This window comes from Sus scrofa, chromosome 15 (genome assembly GCF_054392235.1).
Source record: "Sus scrofa isolate SSC_HxYL_T2T_F1_AM1 chromosome 15, Sscrofa_HxYL_maternal_Yorkshire_Landrace_v2.0, whole genome shotgun sequence".
Classification (NCBI taxonomy): domain Eukaryota; kingdom Metazoa; phylum Chordata; class Mammalia; order Artiodactyla; family Suidae; genus Sus; species Sus scrofa.
Window position 1 is genome coordinate 53,183,775 of NC_139397.1, and position 22,762 is coordinate 53,206,536.

The 22,762-nt window shown below is 38.0% G+C and overlaps 2 long non-coding RNA genes across 2 annotated transcripts; one reads left to right on the forward strand and one right to left on the reverse strand.

Annotated features, from left to right (window-relative positions):
* The first annotated feature begins 905 nt into the window (after positions 1–905).
* LOC146395852 (uncharacterized) lies at positions 906–3,546 on the forward strand. Its single transcript, XR_014829786.1, has 3 exons — positions 906–1,112; positions 1,910–2,234; positions 3,500–3,546. It is a non-coding gene; the product is annotated as an uncharacterized LOC146395852 (long non-coding RNA).
* A 14,371-nt stretch (positions 3,547–17,917) lies between these two features.
* Positions 17,918–22,096, reverse strand: LOC102162142 (uncharacterized). Its single transcript, NR_201382.1, is given in 3 exon segments — positions 17,918–18,285; positions 21,569–21,839; positions 22,000–22,096. It is a non-coding gene; the product is annotated as an uncharacterized LOC102162142 (long non-coding RNA).
* Between the last annotated feature and the right edge of the window lie 666 nt (positions 22,097–22,762).

Below are 22,762 nucleotides of genomic sequence, written 5' to 3' on the forward strand. Positions count from 1 at the left end.
AACTGAAAGGAATGAGCAAAGAATCAAAGAGAATTTATACGAAATATCCAAATTTGAAAACAATTTGCATTTACCTCTTGAAAGCTAATTTTAAATTTCATCTTACGATATATGACTTCTTAATGAATGGCCATTTATTAATAATTGTAATTCTAATTTTTTGATTTCACCCACATTTCCATAAGTTAGAAAACATCCAAATTTTTTTTAAAAAACCATCATGTTTAATTGGGAGATAAAATTTTAGAGTTTTAAGGACTCTCACTAATGTATTTCCATAATCCTTTGAGCATTTTTTTTTCCTTTCCAAAATTCAATGATAGAAACCAGCTCCATGCTTCCAAATTTCTGGAATAGTTGCAGATGAGTCGCTATTAAATGCCAGCCTTCTGATCTGGCCCATTACGATTATTTTGGTGGTAGTTTTTCATAGTTGGTGTTTTTAAATCCATAAATAGCAGAAATGCAGCTTTTTTCACTTTTGTTTTTTTTGGAGAAAATTGCACTCAAGCAAGGCATGTTTTTCTAAGCATTAAAAAAAAAAGTATTAGTAAAAAATAAAAATAAAAATAAATAAATAAATAAACCCAGAAACATCTGTTTTCCTTCAAATCTCTGTGACTTTCCATGTCCATTCCTCAGTTATTACCAACAACTGATTGTAAAGTGGGTGATTTTTCTAGGATGCTCTGTACAGAAAAACAGGAATAAATAAACTTGGGAAGATGATATGTCTGAACTCATAAGATATGCACTTTGAATTGGCAAGCAGGTCTCAGTTCTTAAACCAAACCATGACCTGGGTTAACATGCTATTTGAATTTGGTTCATTCTTAACTCATTTCAGCAAGCTGTCTCCATGCATTTGAGGTAAGAAATTTTGACCAAGGTGGGAATAACACTGAAGGTGGATTATGGCCTGTGCATTTGTGCAGGACTTGAGGCCTGCTCTGCAGTAGGAAATGACTATTCTTGAATCTTCCAGATCCTGCCATTAACTTATTTAACGATCTTGGAGGAGCTACTTAAATTATTCTCAGATGTCATCAGCAAAATGGGAGTAAGCATATTTGTCTACATCCTTGGAATTTTCTGAACCATGACAAATACAGGTATTAGTAACTTACTTTAATACATAATAGATGTTATTACTTTTATAAATTAATAGAGAGAAAGATATGATTAATACCAGATTCTACTCTCCAAAAAATAGGATTGTTCTATTAATAGAACATTTCCATGGTGTGTTGGCATTACACTTGAAATCAAATGTACCAGATGTTTACTTTTTCTTTTACACATATCAAATTCTCCCACTAAATATCATTGGTGTTAATTGGTGTTGGCCCAACTCCATAAATATTAGTATACTCAAAATTAATTTTAAATATTCACCTGATGATTTATTGCTCTGCCTTCATCTGAGTATAACATGAAGCAAAAGACTGACACATAATGGATGCTTATAAAAGGATACTAATAAAAATGCTTAATACCTGACGTGATGGCGGTAGACAGTGTGTTCACAGCTCACCTGTAATTTTAGAGAAGGGCAGGCAGAGCTTGGAGATTTCATTTGGGTGCTCTCTATGTAGGATAAGCTCTTTTTTACACTTAGCTCACATAATTCTCACAAAACCCTATGGAATGTATATTATTTCCTTCTTTTTCCCCCAAATGTCATGTGATAAATGGATATGTCTGTCATTACAGTGTTGGTCAGAGGCAGAAGTGGGGCTCAAAGTATGCTTTGTGATTTTGTGACCCCATCGTTAGGCCACAGTGGCTAAGAGTTGAAATTGGCCATCGATATAGGGAGGGATGAAAGTAAATTAGTGCATTTTTTTTTTCCCTTTAAAACACTATTTCCTTTGATGTTGGGACGACTAATCAGTTCAGCTTAAAATAGGGAGAAGATGAAGATGGGCCTGACCTCATCACATGAGCCTTTTAAGACCTTGCTTCAGCTGGTTGTGGACGAGAAATCACAGAGAATTTGAAGGATTCTGTGTGAGGGATGTTGACCGCTGCTGCGATGGAAGGTCCTCTAGGAGCAACTGAACTTTGCCAGCAACATGAATGGGCTTAGAAACAGATTCTCCCCAGACCCCTAAAGAAGTCCTTCCCTGCCAGCATCAAGCATCCAGCCTCACCAGACTCTGAGCAGAGGAGTCGGCCTCTCCCTGATCCCTGCCCACCCACCCCTAACCCCCCAGACTTCCAATCTTCGGAAGGTAAGTTAATAAACAGGGATTGTTTGAAGCTACTCAGGTTCTATAGTTTGTCTTGTGGTAATAGTGACCTAATGCATTGAGTGAATGGTCAAATTCCCATTGTTTGCACTTACTGACACCTACCAGTGTTCTCTTGACACAATTCTTTTTTTTAAATTGAAGTACCTATTGATTTACAATGTTGTGTTCATTTCTGCTATACAGCAGAGTGATTCAGTTATACATATATATATAGACTTTTTTTTCGTTTTACATTCTTTTCCATTACAGTTTGTCATAGAACATTGAATATAGTTCTCTGTGCCATACAATAGGACCTGGTTTATTCCCTCCACGTATAATAGCTTACATCTGCTATCCCCAACCTCCCACTCCATCCCTCTCCACCCCCACCTTGGCAACCACACCACTTTTTTTTTTCCTGGCCACACCCAAGGCAAATGGAAGTTCCTGGCCTGGGATCAAATCCACACCTCAGCTGCAACCTACACCATAGCTGCAGCAATGCCAGATCTTTAACCCACTGTGCCACAGTGGGAGTTCCCAACCACGCCTCTTGACACAGTTCTTAACCAAACCTGGTTGCCTCCTTGGATAATTACATCCATTTGTTACTATTTTTGAGGATAAGGAGACTTGTTCACCCAGACGTTTTGTTACCCTTTCTTTGAATTGGTTGACATGTGCCAAATCAGAATAATAAATTGATTCTGTCACCTTTTAAACCGTTGTTTATAAAGAGAATATAATTTCGTCTAAACCTAATATTTCTTATATGTATGAATAGTGAGCCATGTTTTCAACAAGAGATGCAAAGACCTACCTGGTAGTAGCATGCTGCCTGCAAAATGCATACGGTTTTCGTGAAGGAAACATTTATTGCAGAAAAAATCATCTTGTGTGCTGTTAAAAACTAAAAATGCTTTGAATCCACTAGAATATCTGGCAACTTTGCCATCGAGTCTTGTTTTCATTAAAATGGTTTGGGCTGAACCTCTTTTTGATAATTTAAAATTCCTTTCCACTCTCCCTACTCCCTGCCTCCACCCCCTTGTTTAAAACATCACTGGTATTTTGGCAAATCAGGCAGACTTAAAAACAAAGTGCTTGCTTAACATTTTCTCAGGCATCTAATAATCACAGAAACCCATACTGATGGGCATGCGTTCTCATGCTGCTACTGTGCATATATTTGATTTTTGCTTATTACTCATGAGCTGTGTATATTGCATGGAGCACTAAGTGATCTCATCATCCATTTCCAGAACCTTTATATTCTGTGAGAAGTGCAACTTCTGACATTTTTCAAGGTATGTAAACAAAATCAGTTGTAGTATTACTGTTGGTTTACTTCTTCAACATTTCTTTAGTCCCTTCGTCCTTTACTTTTGTACTCTTTGATCTAGCCTTGTTTTGGTTTACTAGTGCTATGTAGCAAACTATCCATATTTATTACTGTAAAACCGCAACAATTATATTACATTCACTGATTCTACCAGTCAGGAATTCACATAGGGCACAGCAGGGATGGCTGTGACTGTCACATAATGTCTGGGGTTTCTGCTGAGGGAGTTTCAAATATCTGCAGCCTGGAATTATCTGGAGGGTTCATCACTCACACATCTAGCATCTGGCCTGGAGTGACTCAAAGGCTGGACTCAGCTGGGACTTTTGAGGAGAGCATCTCCCATGGCCCCTCCATGTTAGTTAGGAGACTCGCTCGGGACACAGGGAAGAGGTTCTGGGAGAGAACATCCTAGAGGTGGTGTATCTCAAATCACATGGACCATAAAAGCACCAGGGTGTTAATGACCCCACCTAAGGGTTGTGAGGCAGCATTGGCCCTGTACTCTGTTGACAAAAACAGTACCCATTCACCCAGATTGAAGGGGAGAATAGACTTCATTTCTTAATGGGAGAGTCACAAAGCGCATTTCAGAAAAGCATTTTGCGTGGGATATATCTGGTGGTCATCTTCAGGAAATACGGTATCCCAAATTCACCCTTTGGACATAGCAGCTGAAATCTCACAGCCTTAGTCACTCTCTCTTGAGGCCCCAAAAGTCTTATTCTAGTTTGGCTTCCATTTTGGGCTCAAAGTCCAGAATCTTGTCATCTAAATCAGGTGACATGTAAATAAGACACCTCGAATGCAATTCCTCAAGTGTGGTTTCTCTCAGTCTGATCTGAAAATGAAAGAGACAGGTTATCTGTCCCCCAAATAGCAAGTAAGAAATGGTCGAACGGATATAGGATAACCATAGTAGACTCCTGTATTCAAAAATAGAATCACTGTTCCATAGCAGTTCTGAAATCCAGCAGGACCATGCTACCAATTCATGATTAAGGCTCAAATTACAACCTGAGAGATGTTTTCTGTGGCTTTTTTATCCATCCTGGCCTCTTTGTTTTTACCCCTAAGACATTCTTCTTTTTCATAAGCTGTAGCCCATTATTTATAGCTAAGCAGATTTTTGTTTCTTTATTTTTGTTTTTATCCTCTATCTTGTCTGTAGAATTCAGGGATTCAAAGACTTTTCATTTTTCACTATCTCTGTTCCTTTTAATTTCAGTAAATACATTTCCTTAAAATCTTTGTGAATATGTTATATGTCATCTTATGAACCTAACCTTTTAGAAAAAATCTATATTCACAAATCTCTTAGAAATAAACCTACTTCTACACTGGGCCACTTGTGCAAATTTGTGGAATAACATTCTTAAGATTTTTAAAAATCTTAATTTTTTCCTTAACAGAAGTAGATCCTGAAGAGCTGTAGAAAGCTGAACATCTATCTTTCTGAGGTCTTCATGAGGCATTTCATAGTCATATATAAGCTTTCATCTTTACTCTGAGATAGTGTTTTCCTGCTAGCATTCTGGGTTTAATATTTGAACCAAATATCCTTTCTTATTTAAGATTTTTCTGTCTTGAATTGCTTTCCTAAGCCCTCTACAGTTGCTCTTAAAAACTGAATAGTTTGTTTTTTAGTTCATCTCTCTGCCCTTGTCGTCTACCATAACCAGCTAGGGAAGCCATGTGCACCCAGCTCCTCCTCCCCCAGAGCCTCCTTACCCAGCTTGTTGAATTCATTATTGCATTTCTGATTTTCCTCAGGAGGGAGGGTCTCCCTTCCACTCACTTTCAGTAACAATCTGTTCAGTCTCTTTCAGCCTTCACAGACTGTCTTTTTGAGGGCTACTGCTTTCCGATGACTACTCTAACAAATTACCACAAGCTGAGTGGTTGAAAACAATAGATCCATCCTCTCACGGTTCAAGAGAACCAGTCTAAAATTTACTGGGCAAAATCAAGGTGTTGGTAGAGCTGTTCCTTCTGGAAACTCCAGTGAAGAATCCATTCTTTGTCTCTTCCTTCTTCTATGACTTGTGGCTGCATCTTTCCAATCTCTGTCTCTTTTTTTCCCATGGTCTTCTCCTGTCCCTGTGTGTTAAACCTCCCTCTGCCTCTCTCTTCTAAGCCATTGTGATGGCATTTAAGGCCCACCTGGATAATCTGTAATCTCCCCATCACAAGATCTTTAATTTTATCATGTCTGCAAAGAACTTTAAATTAGGTAATAGTCACAGGTTCCAAGAATGAGGATATGTGAGTATTTTCTGGGGGGGGGGGGGATTTTTCAGCTTACCACAGGCTTTTAGACTTCCAGATCATACACAGTCTAAAAACAAATTTGTCCTGGTTAAATTTCGTTTTGGCAGCGCCATCATTTCATGACACCTAGTTCTATTTAACTTACTATTATTGCAGCATAAACAAAGCATCTGGGACTTTGTAAAAACCAATCCCAATCATTTTATTTTCCTCATAGATTCTGTGGTTCAGGAACTCAGGGTAAAGCAAGATGTCTTATCTCAGCTCTGTAAAATTGAGGGCCTCCACTGAGTTGACATGAAGGATAGCAATTTGGAATCATGTGGAGACTTCTTCACACACATGTGTGCACCTGGGCTGAGATTTGCTGGAGGCTGGGCTCAACAGGGAGAGTTGACAGAGAATACACATGGCTCCTCCATGATGCTCAGGTTGTCACTGTGAGAGCTTTGGAGATCCCAGGGCTCTGCTGTGCTTGGTGGATTGAACAGTCACAGCCCACGAAGACTCAAGGGGATGGGACCTTCATGCGGTGATTGCACAGAACATTGTAAAGCATGTGAAATGAGAATTATTACTGTGGCCATTGGTACAAAATGCATACAGGATGATACAAGAAATAGCACATAGTAAGTAAATAGTTTATATGATTAACTCAATTTTAAACTCATCATTCCTACTCCACAGCTGAGAAGAGACACACACAAACACAGGTGTCTGCCCTCCCAACATACACACCCAGGTAAAAACCTTGAATTACTGTCCAACAGTTCCTATGCATCTAAGAGCTGAGGAAAGACTTGGTACTGTCGTGTGTGAATGTGTGGGGACTGAGCATTCATAAGATGATTATTTGCAATAAAATTTGAAAAGCCACTGAGGAAGAAAAAAATATTTAAAAAATACCTCCGTCACATGCTCTTTTTTATTTTTGTTGTTTGTCTTATTGATTCTCTAAAAGTCAGACTGTTCAGAAGGCCTAAATGACTCCCCACAATGCCTAGAAGAACTTCCCCCACATGATTTGTTCCTTAGAGTCAGCTTTTACATGACTTTGACTCATAGTATTACCTCAGCTTCATGTTTTTGCACTCTGACATTTAAAGAGGGTTTGAATAGTGAATTATGCAGTTATTTCCCAGTGTGTGCCTGTTGGAAGTATGTGGAGAGTTGACAATGGAGACAAGAGGGGATTCACTCATGAATAGATGATAATTATTTACTTGGCAAGTTGTCTTTCATTGCAAATTTGAGGGAATACTCTTCTATGGAGTCAAATTAGAACCATTTTAACAAAGTCTACAACCATTCTGAAAATAGAGAATGGAAATTATGGCACTGGAATGTTGTATTAGTGGAATTGAGGAAAAGAATTGCAGGGTGGAAAATATGAAAAAAGGCAAGACCCAGAATTTCCAAAAACAAGGCCTAACTCTCTTTAAAGACTTAGATCAAATTCTTCATTTCAGAGGAAGCTGGCCTCAAACTTTCTCTGGTGTAGTTTTGGACTGTCAAGACCAGGGTGGATAATTTTTGGTTTTCTCATGACTTTTGACCTGTGGCAGCATGGGCAGACAGAGACTCCAGCACCTCCAAGATGATGTGTCAGTGTCACCCATGTTCTTTCCTGGGGAAATGACCCTCCCTTCCTTGACTCCTTTCTGCTACTGACTTTAATATGTAAGCATTTTTCAGCTTGGAAGTCTTCCAGTTATCTAAGCATTCAACTTGTCACCTTGTAAAGATATGGCGGTCACACTCAGAGTGAAATAGTTAAGAAAGAGATTTATGACCAGAGGTAAATTGGAAGCTTCCTATCATCACTCTCACCATCATCATCATCATCATCATCATTAGCAGCAGCAGCATCGCCATTGTTATCTTTGTCTGGTCCAGGATGGCAGCAGTTCTATAGCAGCCACGGGTCTAGCACCTTTATTTTAGCTGGTGATGCTTTCTCAGTGGGTCCCTTGATTGTATTCTTAATTTGTAGGCTCACGCTACCAACTTTGTGGTTTATTTTCTTGCACTGACATGTAGAGTATCCTGATCGCCCTAGTTTTGTTTGGTGCTTTGTGACCCTTGAAATGTTGTGTGCTTGGTGGTCACAACTCTGTAGAGCTTAAACTGAACATTGTTTTCTGTGATTTATAACAACATGGGGAGAAGATTAGATCTCTCACATAAATTATTTATGATTTGTAAGATTCCTGAACTGGGTTTTAAATTATTAGAGAAAAAAAAAGCCCCCCCCCACCCCTGCCTTTTAAGGGCCACACCCTTGGCATATGGAGGTTCCCAGGACAGGAGTTGAATTGGAGCTATAGCTGCCGGTCTACGCCAGAGCTACAGCAACTCCAGATCCGAGCCACGCCTGCGACCCACACCACAGCTTATGGCAATTAGCTTGATCCTTAACCCACTGGGCAAGGCCAGGGATTGAACCTGTGTCCTCATGGATGCTAGTAAGATTTGTTTCCACTAAGCCATGTTGAAAACTCCAAAAAAAAAAAAAAAAGCCCTTTTTGAGCAAAATACTTTTGCACTCAGAGCAGCTAAAATATGTATGTAAATGTATCAAGGAATCAATATTTCTGAGCTTTTAGAAATCACTTCTTATTTCTCTTCAGCTTTTGAATAAGAGTGTTCCAAAGGGTACTTGACGTGATGCCTGGACACACAACTCTAATCCTTAAAATATTTTATGCACTCCAACAATATTCTCTTTTATCACCATGAACAACTTTGATTTCCTTGGCCTCCACTTTGAAATTTTACAACCCTAGATGCAAGCGCAGTTGGTATCCATCTAATTGATGAAAAAAGTAAGACTCAGAAGGTGAAATAATCAGTCATTTTTGTCTGCAGAACATACGCTTTTAACTACTAGCATCTCTTACTCCAATCTCTAAATGGGTACAGTTATAACTAAAATGCTAAGAACTGGAAGTTTTTGTTTTTGTTTCTTTTTGTTTTTTGTTTTGCTTTTTAGGGCTGCACCTGCAGCATATGGATGTTCCCAGGCTAGGGTCGAATCAGAGCTACAGCTGCTGGCCTATACCACAGCCACAGCAACACAGGATCCGAGCCTCGTCTGTGACGTATACCACAGCTCACGGCAACGCCGGATTGTTAACCCACTGAGCGAGGCCAGGGATTGAACCCGCAACCCCATGGTGTCTAGTCAGATTCGTTTCCAATGTGCCACAACAGGAACTCCAAGAACTGGAAGTTTTAAAAAAAATTTGTAAAGCACCTAGTGTAATGCCTCTGATATAGTAGGTACCTCATCAAAAAATAGCCATAAAGATCTTTATTGATATGAAAAGTTCTCTGGATTGAGTATGTTTCCATAGCACTTAAAATGAAATAATTGATTGGCCCCTTACGTATTAGGTTTTGAAAAGCCAACACAATTCTGGTTTTAGTCTCTTTAAATCAGAGTTACATTCAGCAGGAATTAGGCTGTTAGCCTTTATGATGTGACTATGTGATGCCAATAGGCTAGAGCCTTTTACTGAGCAATATTTTACTTATTTTATAGCTTCCTATTTCCAAGATTGAAGATTCAGTGGTCAAATATATTTTTTCTGCTAAGATTTGGCTGTAAAATTGGTGACCTAAAATCATTCTTTTTTTTTGACTATTTCTAACTCCAAGATTTTTTGCCTCTACTGAGCTAAAAACATTGCAGTCTACATGAAATGGAGTGGAAAAAAGGCTTTGGCTCTTTGGGGGATCCTGGCAGAGAGACAGTGGGGGGTTTCTCACTTGGCTACTCAAGAGACTGGACAGGAGCTTCTCAGTTTGGGGACAGATACTGAAAAGCAGAGTGTGTTGAGAATGGCTTGGATTTCTGAGATCCATGGAGACCTGTGAGAAGGTCTGTCTCAGTCCCACATTACCAACCTGCCCCCACCAAAATCAAAACAGGAGCTGACTCTTCCTTGTCTTGAGTCCAGGGAGGTAGAATCCTTTCAGGTGTTTCTGCAAAAACAGACAACTTCTTACCCACCAGTAATGAGCCATAGGAATTAAAACAAGAACATTATTTCCTAATTAAAGAGCTCAGTAGATAAACTGCGAGAGAAGCTGATCACCTTTGAAGCTTAAATTATCGACTAGGTCTTCGACTTGAAGATCAAGGGTAAATACATCTCAAAACCCAGAATAAAAATATTAAAAAGTTGAAAAGTATGATGGAAGAGAAAACCTACTTGGGAGTACAGATTTATGAAGCCAGGTGAAGTTAACAGTCAACATTTAAAATGGATTTTGTTGATCATACCAAGAAAAATAAGACAAAAGGAAATAGTATAAACTAAGTAATAAAGTAAGATGGAAAGTAAAATCAATTATATAGGACATTAAATGGGAACAAATCAAACTCTTATATTAGAAGACAAAACCTATATGCTATTTTTAACAAATGACCTTAGAACAAGTGGGTCAAGAAATATTGAAAATAAAGAGTGGATACAGGTAATTGCAAACTAAATAAAAAGAGTGGAGATAGAAATACCAGAGAATGTAGTGCTTTAAGAAGAAAAATACTGGATAGAACAGAGGGATAGTGCATAAAACATTTCTATTCAAGTTTGACATAAAAGCACATCCCTCTAATGGCAAATATATATATTAGGGCTGCACCCAGAGCATATGGAAGTTCCCAGGCTAGGGGTCAAATCAGAGCTGTAGCTGTTGGCCTGCACCACAGCCACAGCAATGCAGGATCCAAGCCATGTCTGCAACCTACACCACAGCTTACGGCAACACCAGATTCTTAACCCACTGAGTTAGGCCAGGGATCGAACCCAAGTCCTCATGGATATTAGTTGGATTCGTTTCCACTGCACCATAATGGGAACTCCCCCCAAATATATTCTTTATATTTAAACAAGTAGTCGAAATCAGCATATGCTGACCATGTGTGCAAATAAGTGTTAGATGCTTCTGTTCATATTATGTTTGTTTGGGAAATGTTCTGATCCTGCGGGGTCTGATATCCTGGTGTCACTGGTAGCTGGCTCTGGGTATAATATTTCCAGTTTAAAAAACCATGAGTTTATGACCAACATTTCAGTGTATTTACTACAGTCAGTGATTAAAAAAATACACAAATACCCTGAGTTTCTCCATTCACCAATTGTTTGGCTGTTGAACAGCGCCTTAAACTAATTTGTTGCTCTAGTGACAAAGATCCTGTACATCAGTCAAGACATCTGCACCTCCCAAATAAGAATGGCATCCACCCTCTTTTCCAGTAGCTGAACTTTCTTCTACCTCTGCTGTGGCTTGAGCTGCAATTCAATTGTGACAAGTCCATTTCTAGCTGAATTAGACTGTGTTACACACAATAGTTCTATCAGGCACTGTACTGAAAACAGGAAACATTTCAATGAAACCCATTCCTTTAGTCTGAAGCAGCTGAGATTTTCTTTTTAGAAATTAGCTCAGAAGTTAACTTGTTGAATTTGCTTGGCTATGGAGAAAACATTGCAGAGAATATGAAATTACATGGAAATGCCTGGTTTAATACAGATAGAGCTACATGGCGCAGAAGCTCACAAGACTGATGGGTGGGGGCATTTAACACTATTTTGTTCTAGAAAAGCAGGCTTGGTCAACAGGCTGCACGTATGAAAGAACAAAGTCAGCTAGGAAAATGTGAGGGTTGACAACCTGGAAATAGCCTTGCCAGGCTTGATGGGACACACGAGTGAAAAGGTGCTGTCTGAAATATTGAAATTGCATTTCATTCACAATAAATTTAATGGGCAGAAAGAATAATCAGATTCCTTTGGTGATGAAGAAAAAAAGACTGCACTAGGAGTTCCTGTCGTGGCTCAGCAATGACGAACCTGACTAGTATCCATGAGGACACAGGTTTGATCCCTGGCCTTACTCAGTGGGTTAAGGATCCAGAGTCACCATGAGCTATGGTTGGGTTGCAAACTTGGATCCAGTGTGCTTTTGCTGTGACGGAATGTAGGCTGACAGCTTCACCTCCGATTCGACCCCTCACCTGGGAACTTCCATATGCCACAGACATGGCCCTGAAAGAAAGAAAAGAAAAGAAAGAAAGAAAGAGGACTGCTCTAATTAGTGTTAAAATGAAAAGATAAAATTAACCTTTGAATGTTTTAGTCTACTGCACAAACACAAAAAAATAAAATAATGATGAGAAATTTATTAAAATTTTTATCTAAAATCACGCTTGCAGCTTAAGACTACTTCAAACAATGGCTCCTCAGCAAATGGGCACATGCTGAGGGTCTCAGAAGTTTTCTCAAAAAGTTAAAGTAAAAAAAGAGGAAGACAATAGGGTAAGAAAGTTAAGCAGAATTTAAGATGATTTCTCCTATGGTTCATCCTTCCAAGTATGACTGTTGTTCATAACATTATGTGAAGAAATATGCATAGAGGGCTACTAGGAACAGTATTTTAAACTTACTAGGTTTCCTACAATTTCACTTCTGTTTGGAAAAGGTAAATGCGTTGTAACTAGAAAAACCATTTCATGGTTAAAAGAGGTCAGAGTTTACATTTCTGTTCCTTTATTATTTTTTATCCTGAGTAAAAATAGACATCACTTGGCTTTTAATCAGACACGTTATTTTGAAGTCTTCTAGGTTTGATAAGCTTAAAGCTGCCACTTAAGGTGAGGGTGTGTGGCTGCAGGAAATAGATGACTAGGGAATTAAAAGTTTCAGAGAAAGTAAGCATGTAAATCAAGAACAAGTAGATGGCCTTGAAAGCAACCAAGAATACGTAGAAAATAATACATACCAGATACGTAGAACAAGGACACACATATGCATGCACACACACACACACATAAATACATGTACACACACACACATACACATGGCGCACACACACATGCATCCAAACTCCACAGGAGGAAATAATTACTCAAAAATATTGGTGGGGTAATCGATTAAATAATTGGGACAAAAGTTAAATTAGGCCATACACTAAAAGAAGTTTCAGATGGTTTAAAAAGTTAAATTTTATAAATGCTGTCATTAAAGAGCCATCTATTTTTTTATAGTAAGTTTTTTTTTTTTTTTTTTTTTTTTTTTTTGAAGATGAAGCAATTTTCATTTTCTGTCCTAGATTCTCTGGCAAACTTATGTGTGTGTGTTTTCTCCTCTGGGTAGCTTTACTTCCTTCTACCAGATATTCTATTCAAGGAATTTTATATTCTAGTAACAGAGACTGTCCAGTGACATCATCACTGGGGTTCTGGTTCAAAGCACAGCGTCCAAATGTGCCTTCCAGAACAACCAAATGCCATTCTTGTAGAAAGGTGGGAAGAAAAGAGACTTATAATCAGTCTTGCCTGTCCCCTCTCTGAGGAGTACAGATTTAGTTCATATTCCAGCCTCATTCTTCTGATGCCTTGTAGATGTTCCTCTTTGATTAAGAATACCATTTTCTGGAGTTCCCGACGTGGCGCAGTGGTTAACGAATCCGACTAGGAACCATGAGGTTGCGGGTTCGGTCCCTGCCCTTGCTCAGTGGGTTAAGGATCTGGCGTTGCCGTGAGCTGTGGTGTTGGCTGCAGACGCGGCTCGGATCCCGAGTTGCTATGGCTCTGGCGTAGGCCAGTGGCTACAGCTCCGATTAGACCCCTAGCCTGGGAACCTCCATATGCCGCGGGAGCGGCCCAAGAAATAGCAAAAAAGACCAAAAAAAAAAAAAAAAAAAAAAAGAATACCATTTTCTCCATCCTTTTCATAATCCTGAAATATCTTCTGACTACTGCAAAGGGAAGGAGGCTTAACATAAATGAAATGAAAAGAGTGATAGGAACAGAAGTGGTTTGCCTCCATAAAATTTTTGTACAGAGAGACAACATAAACTTCATGACCAGGGTAATCACAAAAAAGAAAATAAAATATGTGAACAAGTAGAAAGATCAAAATTTAAATAGCACCTCTGTTTAAAAAGATCATACAGTTTGTAAGTAGAGCAAGTCAAAAATTGACAAAGTCTGAAGAGGATTATAACAGAGAAATGATTGGTTATTACATGAAAGTATACTCTCCTCACTATTGATGGAAAGAATTACAAGTTAAAATTATTTAAGATATCCTTTTAAGCTAAAAATTAGCAGAAATTCTTTTGAAGATAATATTGAGTTGTGATGGAAATTTATTAAAGCTCTCTCAAAATGGTAGTGAGAGTTCCTAAGGTAAAAATCTTTCCAGAAGGTAATACTAGGACTGTGTATCAAGATTATGTATCAAGACTACATACCAAGATTAATACCTTCAACACCTATGTTTTACCCATACAAAGTAGTCCAAGGAAATAAAACTATGACAATAATGAATAAAGAATTATAGATAATTATAATAGTAAGGATGAAAATTATAAGCTAATTAAATAAATGTTTAAATGTAGTAGAATCATTAAAAATTTTGTTTAGATATAATACATGCTCTCATGCAAATGTGAAACATTGTAAAAGAAAAAAATATATACACATTGTATCATAACGATTATGTTATGGTTTAGCCTGATAGTTTAGCAGGCCACTTTAATTTTCTTCTTTATAAACATTTCTAAAGTTTCTATTATAAATATGTATTTTTTCCTGAAATACGGCTTTTTAAAAGAGACAGGAGATTAAATAATAGCTTATAATAGATATTCTTAGATGGATTCTTTTTTTTTTTTTTCTTTCTTTCTTTTTAGGCCCACACTTGCAGCATATGGAAATTTCCATCCTAGGGGTCAAATTAGAGCTGCAGCTGCTGGCCTACACCACAGCCACAGCAATGCCAGATCTGAGCCACATCTGTGATGTATGTCACAGCTTTTAGCAGTGTCGGATCCTTAACCCACTGAGTGAGGCCAGGGATCAAACCTGCATCCTCACAGATACTAGTTAGGTTCTTAAGCCATTGAGCCACAATGGGAACTCCCCAGATGGATTATTATTTCATGTTATCTGTAGTCTTGCACAGATAAGACTTGCTCCTCAAAATTTAGAATCTGTGATTCTCTTTCTCCTTCTTCTCCTGATCCTTCCTTACCCATCTTCTATCTACCCGAAGCAATAAACTGATTCTAGAAGGAAAGATTTTGTGGGATTTGACTATTGGAATCAATCTTTCTCCAAAGGAGTAAAAAAAAATTCAGGGAAAATGAAATAGACTGTCACCTTATGATATGCCTAACCCAAATCATATACACACAATGAATTATATTGAATGAGTGTTTATTGAACTTAGGTTGCATGCAAAATCTTCTGTTAGGGCCTTTATATTGCTGTTGCTTGGATTCTGAACAGCAACACTGGTACTGATACAGATTATGGAATTGAGGCTTTGTGAGGTCAAGTTGTCTTACAGCTTTTGCAGAGAGTCAGGATTCAAACTGTGCTCTTTCTACTTAAACCAAATGAACTTCCATTAGAATGGTTGATTTGGGTCAATCAATTTTTTTTTTTTTTTTTGCACTTTATGTTGACAAAATGAGAAATGTAGAATGTGACTTGGGATTATTTAGACGTAGTTTCCATACATGTAAGTCTTTTTCCAAAATGATAAGATCACTTTGAATTTTGGGTAACCAGCCATCTTCAAACTTTGAAATATAGTCTGCAACGTTTGTGGCTGTCTAATCAAAATTTGTATGGATATGTGTTTTATTTCAAGACCATTTTAGTTCCCTAATTTGTGCAGAGTGAGTCCTTATAGAAAAGCTTTATGTGGTTGTTGTAAAATAAAAGTATCACCTGAAAGTTGAATCTTATTGATAACATTTCAGTTTTCTTAGGATTTGTAGCATGGAGGATGGCCTATATTTTTATTAATATTTTAGTAGAGTCCTGTTTTACTGTGAATTTGCCTATTAGTATTTTGAAATTATATAGGCACATACACTTTGGTCTCATCATTTTTATAGTTGTATATTAAATTTATTACCTCTCTTCCTCCAAGCTATCATAATTCTACACTTTAGCCTTTTTCAGTAAACTCTGTTTTGAACCACCTTGATTAAGGGGTCTGTTGTTCATCTCTTTCGAAGAGGTGCTGTGAATTTCAGTAGGTATCTATACATTTATTTTCTGTTGAGAGAAAGAGTAATAAATTAAATTCATATCTGCTAGAAGCAGATGAAAATTCCCAACAAGCTATTTCTAAGTTATGGTATTTTTTTAATCCAACAGCTGTTTAATAGTTATATCTAATCTTACAAGCAAGTTATATATTAAAGACAGTTTTCCTTCTTTGTTCATTTTAAAGCACAGGAACATGATGCATTTTTCAATGAAATTTTCCAGATCATATTCCCTTTAAAAATGCAGTAAGAACACACTTCATAGTTAATGTTTAAGTGCTGATTTAAATTGAATTTCTAAGGTTTATGCTTAAAGTGCATTTTATTAAAATAAACTCCTATCAAAATGATATGAGAAATTCTTAATCAAATAGACATTTAAATAGAAAGTTTATTTCCAATGTAATATCATTAATATTCAGAGGCTTTTAAAATTATTTCTTCTCATTTGTTTCCTTTTCTTTCTGTATTTTTTTTTACCAAAAAATCCCCACGTTTTTTTATTGTTAGAAATGCCCCTCATTCTCAGAACATTTATCTTGATCTTTCTTTTTTTCTTTCTTTCTTTTTTTTTTTTGTCTTTTTGCCATTTCTGGGGCCGCTCCCACGGCATATGGAGGTTCCCAGGCTAGGTGTCTAATCGGAGTTGTAGCTGCCAGCCTATGCCAGAGCCACAGCAACACGGGATCCAAGCTGCGTCTGCCACCTACACCACAGCTCATGGCAACGCCGGATCCTTAACCCACTGAGCAAGGCCAGGGATCAAACCCTCAACCTCATGGTTCCTACTCGGATTTGTTAACCACTGCGCCACGACGGGAACTCCTATCTTGATCTTTCAAAGCTAGCCTCTAGTAAACTCTTTTACATATTAAGGAACAAAGGATTGGATTGATATATTTAAAGCACAAAGTTTCATGACCTAATTTGACAAAATGTATGATTGAATTCCAAAATGTATTACAACATTGTTTTGTTATAATCACGAGTGGTGATACATTCAGATTCTAAAATTTTATACTTGGCTGAGTCCTGACAATTTCTCAAGTTTTTGCTCTTCGGAACTTTGTTGCAATTTGTAAATGAGGCTAAAATTCTGTATACTTTAATGCTGGGTGAAAAAAGGATTTGGCATTGGAAACTACTAAAAATTATAGAAATTACTTACTGAGGGCTTATTGTGGATTAAGTGCTCTTCTAAACACGAACGTCTTTGCCAATTTTGCAACCAGCTGCAACCAAGGAATGAAAGAATTTCTCTTTGAAATCAACAAAAGGGGCTCTGATTCTTGGTTACCCATAGAATCCCCATGCTGAATGCAATCACCAGCTTATGTTTTGCTTGAAAAAAATCATTTCTAGATTTGCCACAGTTATCTCCAGATTTCCTTCTGACAAATTAAGAATGTGTGGTGATGCATGAAAGCATCAGATAATGGGATCAACACAGGCTTATTACAATACAGGGTATTCTGATATATATACACACACACACACACACACCCCAGAGAATCAGGTATAACTTGAGTTCCTGAATTAGGTATTTTCTCTACATATGCTCTCACACCAGCACCCAACATGATGCAGGCATTCTGCCAAACTTTCTTTGGAGTCCAAATGTTTGATTTGCATTCAACTTTTTCTTACCAATTAAAATTTGCACAGGCTGCAGTGTTCTGAACTGTGTCCCTTCCAGATTCCTACATGGAAGCCCTAACCCCCAAGGTTACTGCATTAGGAAATAGGACTGTTAGGGAGGTAATTACAGTTACATGAGGCCATACGGCTGGGGCTTTGGTCTGAGAGAGCAGTTGTCCTTATGAGAAGAGGACAAGATACCAGAGATACCATTCCCTCCCAGATGTCCTGAAGAAAGACCACATAGGAACACAGTGAGGATGCATGGCGCTGTTACAAGTGATGAAGAGAGATTTCACCAGGAATCCACCTGGCCAACTCCTTGATCTTGGATGTCCAGCCTCCAGAAATGTGAGGAAATAAATTCTGTTGAGTATGCCATCCAGTCTGTGGTATTCTGTTACGGCAGCTGATCAGACTGAGATAGGGCAAAGCATTTTTAAAAATGAGCTGAGTTCATACCAACCTGCTGACAGAAATTATGCATGTTCAGATGAGGGAGGCTCCCCTTTGTTCACAGATTCAAAGTCCTTGGTGGGACACCTCTTCATAAGGGATGAGAAAATCAAGACTATGTATGTGGCCCAAGAATAATGCCTTGTGGCTGAAGGGGAGCAGTTGATTATCCATCCAACCTAGAGGGTGCTCCAGCTCAGCTCATGTTGAGTTATATTTGTGTTTTGGTCAAAGGCTGTTCAATGAGCTTAATTTTTTTAAAGCCTGAATTAGAGAAAGAAAAATATCACATTAGATCACTCATATGTGCAAGCTAATAAAATTGATACAACAGAACTTACAAAACAGAAACATTCTCAAAGATTTTGAAACCAAACTTAATGGTTTGCAAAGGGGAAACATGATGGGAGGGATAAACTAGGAGGTTGGGATTTATTTATACAAACTACTATATATAGAATAGACAGGTAACAAGGACCTACTGTATAGCATAGGGAAATTGACTCAATACTCTGTAATAACCTATATGGGAAAAGAATCAGAAAGGGAATGGGTATATGCATATGCATAACGGATTTACTTTGCTGTACACCTGAAACTAACACAACTTTGTAAGCTATTTTCCAGTGATTTTTTTTTTTTAATAAAACTGAACCTACCTAGGTTTTCTCATAAATTCTCTGTTGTAAGCATCATTTCAGCTAGGGCATTTTGCACAGGACTTAAGAACTCTTTCTCTCTCCTGATAAGAGCATACTGCCCTTGCAGCCACATGATGGTTCTTTGGTCGAGGAGTGGCATTTTAGTCCTATAGGCTTTTGGCCAAACTTAGCCACAGCTGCTTCTATGGAGGTGATGGCTTTGACAGAGAGCAAGAGCTTGTTAAAGTAATTTAGTAAGGTAAATGTCATATTTTAGAGCAGTTATAAAAAGAGAATTGGCAAAGGACTTTTATTAAAAATAAAATCTGGAGTTCCCATTGTGGCTCACAAGGTTAAGGACCCATTGTGGTCTCCATGAGGACGTGGATTCAATCAATGGCCTCACTTATTGAATTAAGAATCCAGTATTGCAGCAAGCTGTGGCATAGGCCTGCAGCTGCAGCTCTGATTCAAGCCCAAGGTCAGGAACTTCCATATGCTGGAGGTGCAGCCATAAAAAAAATTTAAAAATAAAAATAAAAGAACCCCTCCCAATATCTAGACATAAAACAGATAAAAGCAGGGCTGCTCTGTAGAATGAGGTCTGGGGGTCTGGTGTCCAACCTAGGAATTGGTAGAACACACATTGGTTGTCATTGTAAACAGTTGCTTGCCCTGTGTTTTCATGTGCACTCTGTTCCTCCATTGTCTGTCATGGGAGAAACCTTTAGCAGTTCTCCTTTGTGAAAAATGAGAGGTTGACTTTTAGAATTGCTAAAAACCCCTTTGAGGTGCAACTCAAATCCCAGGAATTATCTCAGATGCAAAGAGTGGATTGTTCAAGATAACCCTGCAACCTCCAGTATCTCTTCAGCCTTTTGAAGCATCAGGTTCCCCAGAGCAAGGAATGTGGGTACGCTCTAGTAGGATCCAGGGGAAGTCACACTCCTCTTTACTGCATCCTGCAAGCCCGTCATTGCTCCCCAGACATGCTACAGGGGAATCAGAGCCTGTCATTTCCTCACACACAGTGTAAACCTGTCACATTACTTGTCAGGAAAAAAATATCACAACAAAATTCTCACGTGACCTGACATTACATGCAAAAACATCTGCTTTAAATTTAGAGATGAAGAAATTCTTTGTTTCCTTGTGATCTTCTCAAAAGCAATTCCCAACAATAGATGGTGAGTGATGTGAATTCAGTGTCCAGGCCCACAAGTAGAGAGGGAAGTTATTTCATGTCAAATATCTTATAGTAATTGTTTTATTTCACTTTTACCAGTTTTCAAAGAACTGTCATGGTGTTCACACCATTTGCTTAGTAAAACTATATTCCAATTCAAGAACTACTCAGCAGGTAGTACAATTTTACCTTTGTCTTCTTGTTCACAAACTGCTGAGTTTTTCTGGTGCATTTTGAGAGTCTGCCACACTTCCATCCCCTTCCTAACAGGTCATTCTAAAGCTTCATTCTTGTCTTAATATTCTCTTGTGCCTGCTTTGCCTGTCTTATTTTCCTTTCTGACCCTTCCTCACCTTTTTCTTGTCCCTCCTTCCTGTTTTCATCTTTTCATCTCCTCCCTCCCTCCTTCTTTCTCCCTCCCTTCCTTTGTCCTCCTTCTTAGTAGCAAATTCTAGTCTGTGACCTGTTCACTTTGTGCTCAAGGAGAAACAGAAGCTTCAAAAACATCAAAATTAAGAGACACCATCTGACGATGGATCACCAGTCCTTCAGTCACAAGCCTGGAGTAGAACTGGAGGAAGGTGGGGATGTTGGATTTGACATAACCCACATCCTGCCTCCTTCCTGTGAAACCATATCACTGAGAAACAATTGCGAAAAACACTGTGGAGTAGAAACATCAGAAGATGGGAATAAGAAGAGAAATGATCAGGAGTTAAAGCTTATTGTTTAGGCTAAGTAAGACATGGGGAGCACAAAGTAGTGCCATAAAAAACAAAAAACTGCCATAGAGAGGAAATAAGAAATATAAATAATGTGACATATGATATGATACATTTTTTTACACATTAGGAAGAGTGCAGTGGAATCTTGATGGCAAGTGTTTCAATATATGACTCAAACCGAAGACAGTCTTTTTTTTTTTTTTTTTTTTTTTTTTTTTTGTCTTTTTGTTGTTGTTGTTGTTGTTGTTGTTGTTGCTATTTCTTGGGCCGCTCCCGCGGCATATGGAGGTTCCCAGGCTAGGGGTCGAATCGGAGCTGTAGCCACTGGCCTACGCCAGAGCCACAGCAACGCGGGATCCGAGCCGCGTCTGCAACCTACACCACAGCTCACGGCAACGCCGGATCCTTAACCCACTGAGCAAGGGCAGGGACGGAACCCGCAACCTCATGGTTCCTAGTCGGATTCATTAACCACTGCGCCACGACGGGAACTCCTTCCTTTTTTTTTTTTTTTGTCTTTTTGTTGTTATTGTTGTTGTCGAAGACAGTCTTTTTAAAATTAAAGTTTAATGACAAAGTCAGCTACATAGTTACATGGTGGAGGTATAATTATATTCTCAAAAAAGAATTTCTACTGAATTTAAATATAATAATTTAAATATAAGGAAATTAATTTTTAAAAAGATTATGTGCAACTGCTTTAAAATGATGAGAAAATTCCACATTAACAAAATACTACAAATATTGTTATAAAGTCACATAAGGTAGTATGTGTTGAATATAAATATTTTTCTTCTTTTAAAACTATAAATTTATTTGAAAAATTAAGTATTTCAGATTGAGAGAGTTTCAAATTCTTATCTAGAGAGTTATTACTGGATTTAAAAGAAGTTGTTAATGATGTCTTAAAATCATTTTTATCAACTCAAAACCATTATGGTTAAGTCTGTGGACAGACTATGGTTACTACTAGATGGTTTGACCTCTGTACTTACAAATGTGTAGATGCCAGATCCTGATGGTGCAGGCCCAGTTCCTAATCAAGTCCTGTCATCAGAACTGCAGATCGTGTTGGAAGTCAGTTTCTGCTGCAGCAGCTTTGCCAGGGTGAGATATAGTACATGCGCCTCTGACTGAGGTTTGGAAACAGTGCATGGGAAGTTGCAATTTTTGCTTGTCTGTGAAAGGTGCTTGGTTTTGTTTCTTTGACATATTTACTTTTCCAACAGTTGAAAGAAAATTTCCAACGTCTCCATGTGTGACCACCTTTGATATAAACAAATCAGAAAAAAATGATGTTTTGAGTTATCTAAATTAGAATTTAAGAATTAGAATTATAGTATAAGGGAGATCAATTTTTTCATTTATAATTCTTCCACGAAACATTTTTAAAAGATTAATATTTCCTCTTAACAGGGTCACTAACCTCAGGAATGGGGCATCCCTGAAGTTCTTAGAAATGCTCTTTTTAAATGTAGTTTAGTACAAACTTTGTAAACTTCAGAGATGGGCATCACACACAGTTTAATTCAGCTCCTTCCTTTCACAGTTTAGGAAATTGAGACTTAGAAGATTTTGGTGATTTGCTCAAGGACAAAGCAGAAAAGTCAGGATTAAATGCTTGGCTTATAGTTCCCAGTCCAGTGTGTCTTCTGTTACAAGATGATTTTATAAAGTGATGAGTTGTTGGCCTTGGAATGAAGATAAAAGATTTGCGGAACTTGGGTTTAAGCATTTTTTTCAAACCATTAAACCCCATTTACACTTCCACAAGTTAACAGATAGCTTCTTCCCACTTAAAAAAGAGCCAATATATTAAAAAATCAAACATGAACAGATAAACTAGTACTTACTTTACAACGTACGTGTCAAGGACTTCCTTAAACAATTGCTTTTTAGGATACCATCATTGGATTTATTCAGAACTTTCTACAGTTCATCTAGATAAAGAAACATCAGACATGTCAATGCACTGTCTGCTACTGCAGCAGAGGGAAATACTCTTTTTCCTCTGTATTCTCATTTTCAGTTCAATAGGTAAAGTCCCAAAAAAGCATCCTTTGGAAAACCTGCTAAAGGAAGGTCAAGTGTGGATGAAGTGGAGCCAAGGGACCCTTTGCCCCAGCACTTCCTGGGTGGGTGAATATAGGAATGCAACCAGGTAAGGAGGGGTATAAACTTTGGCATTG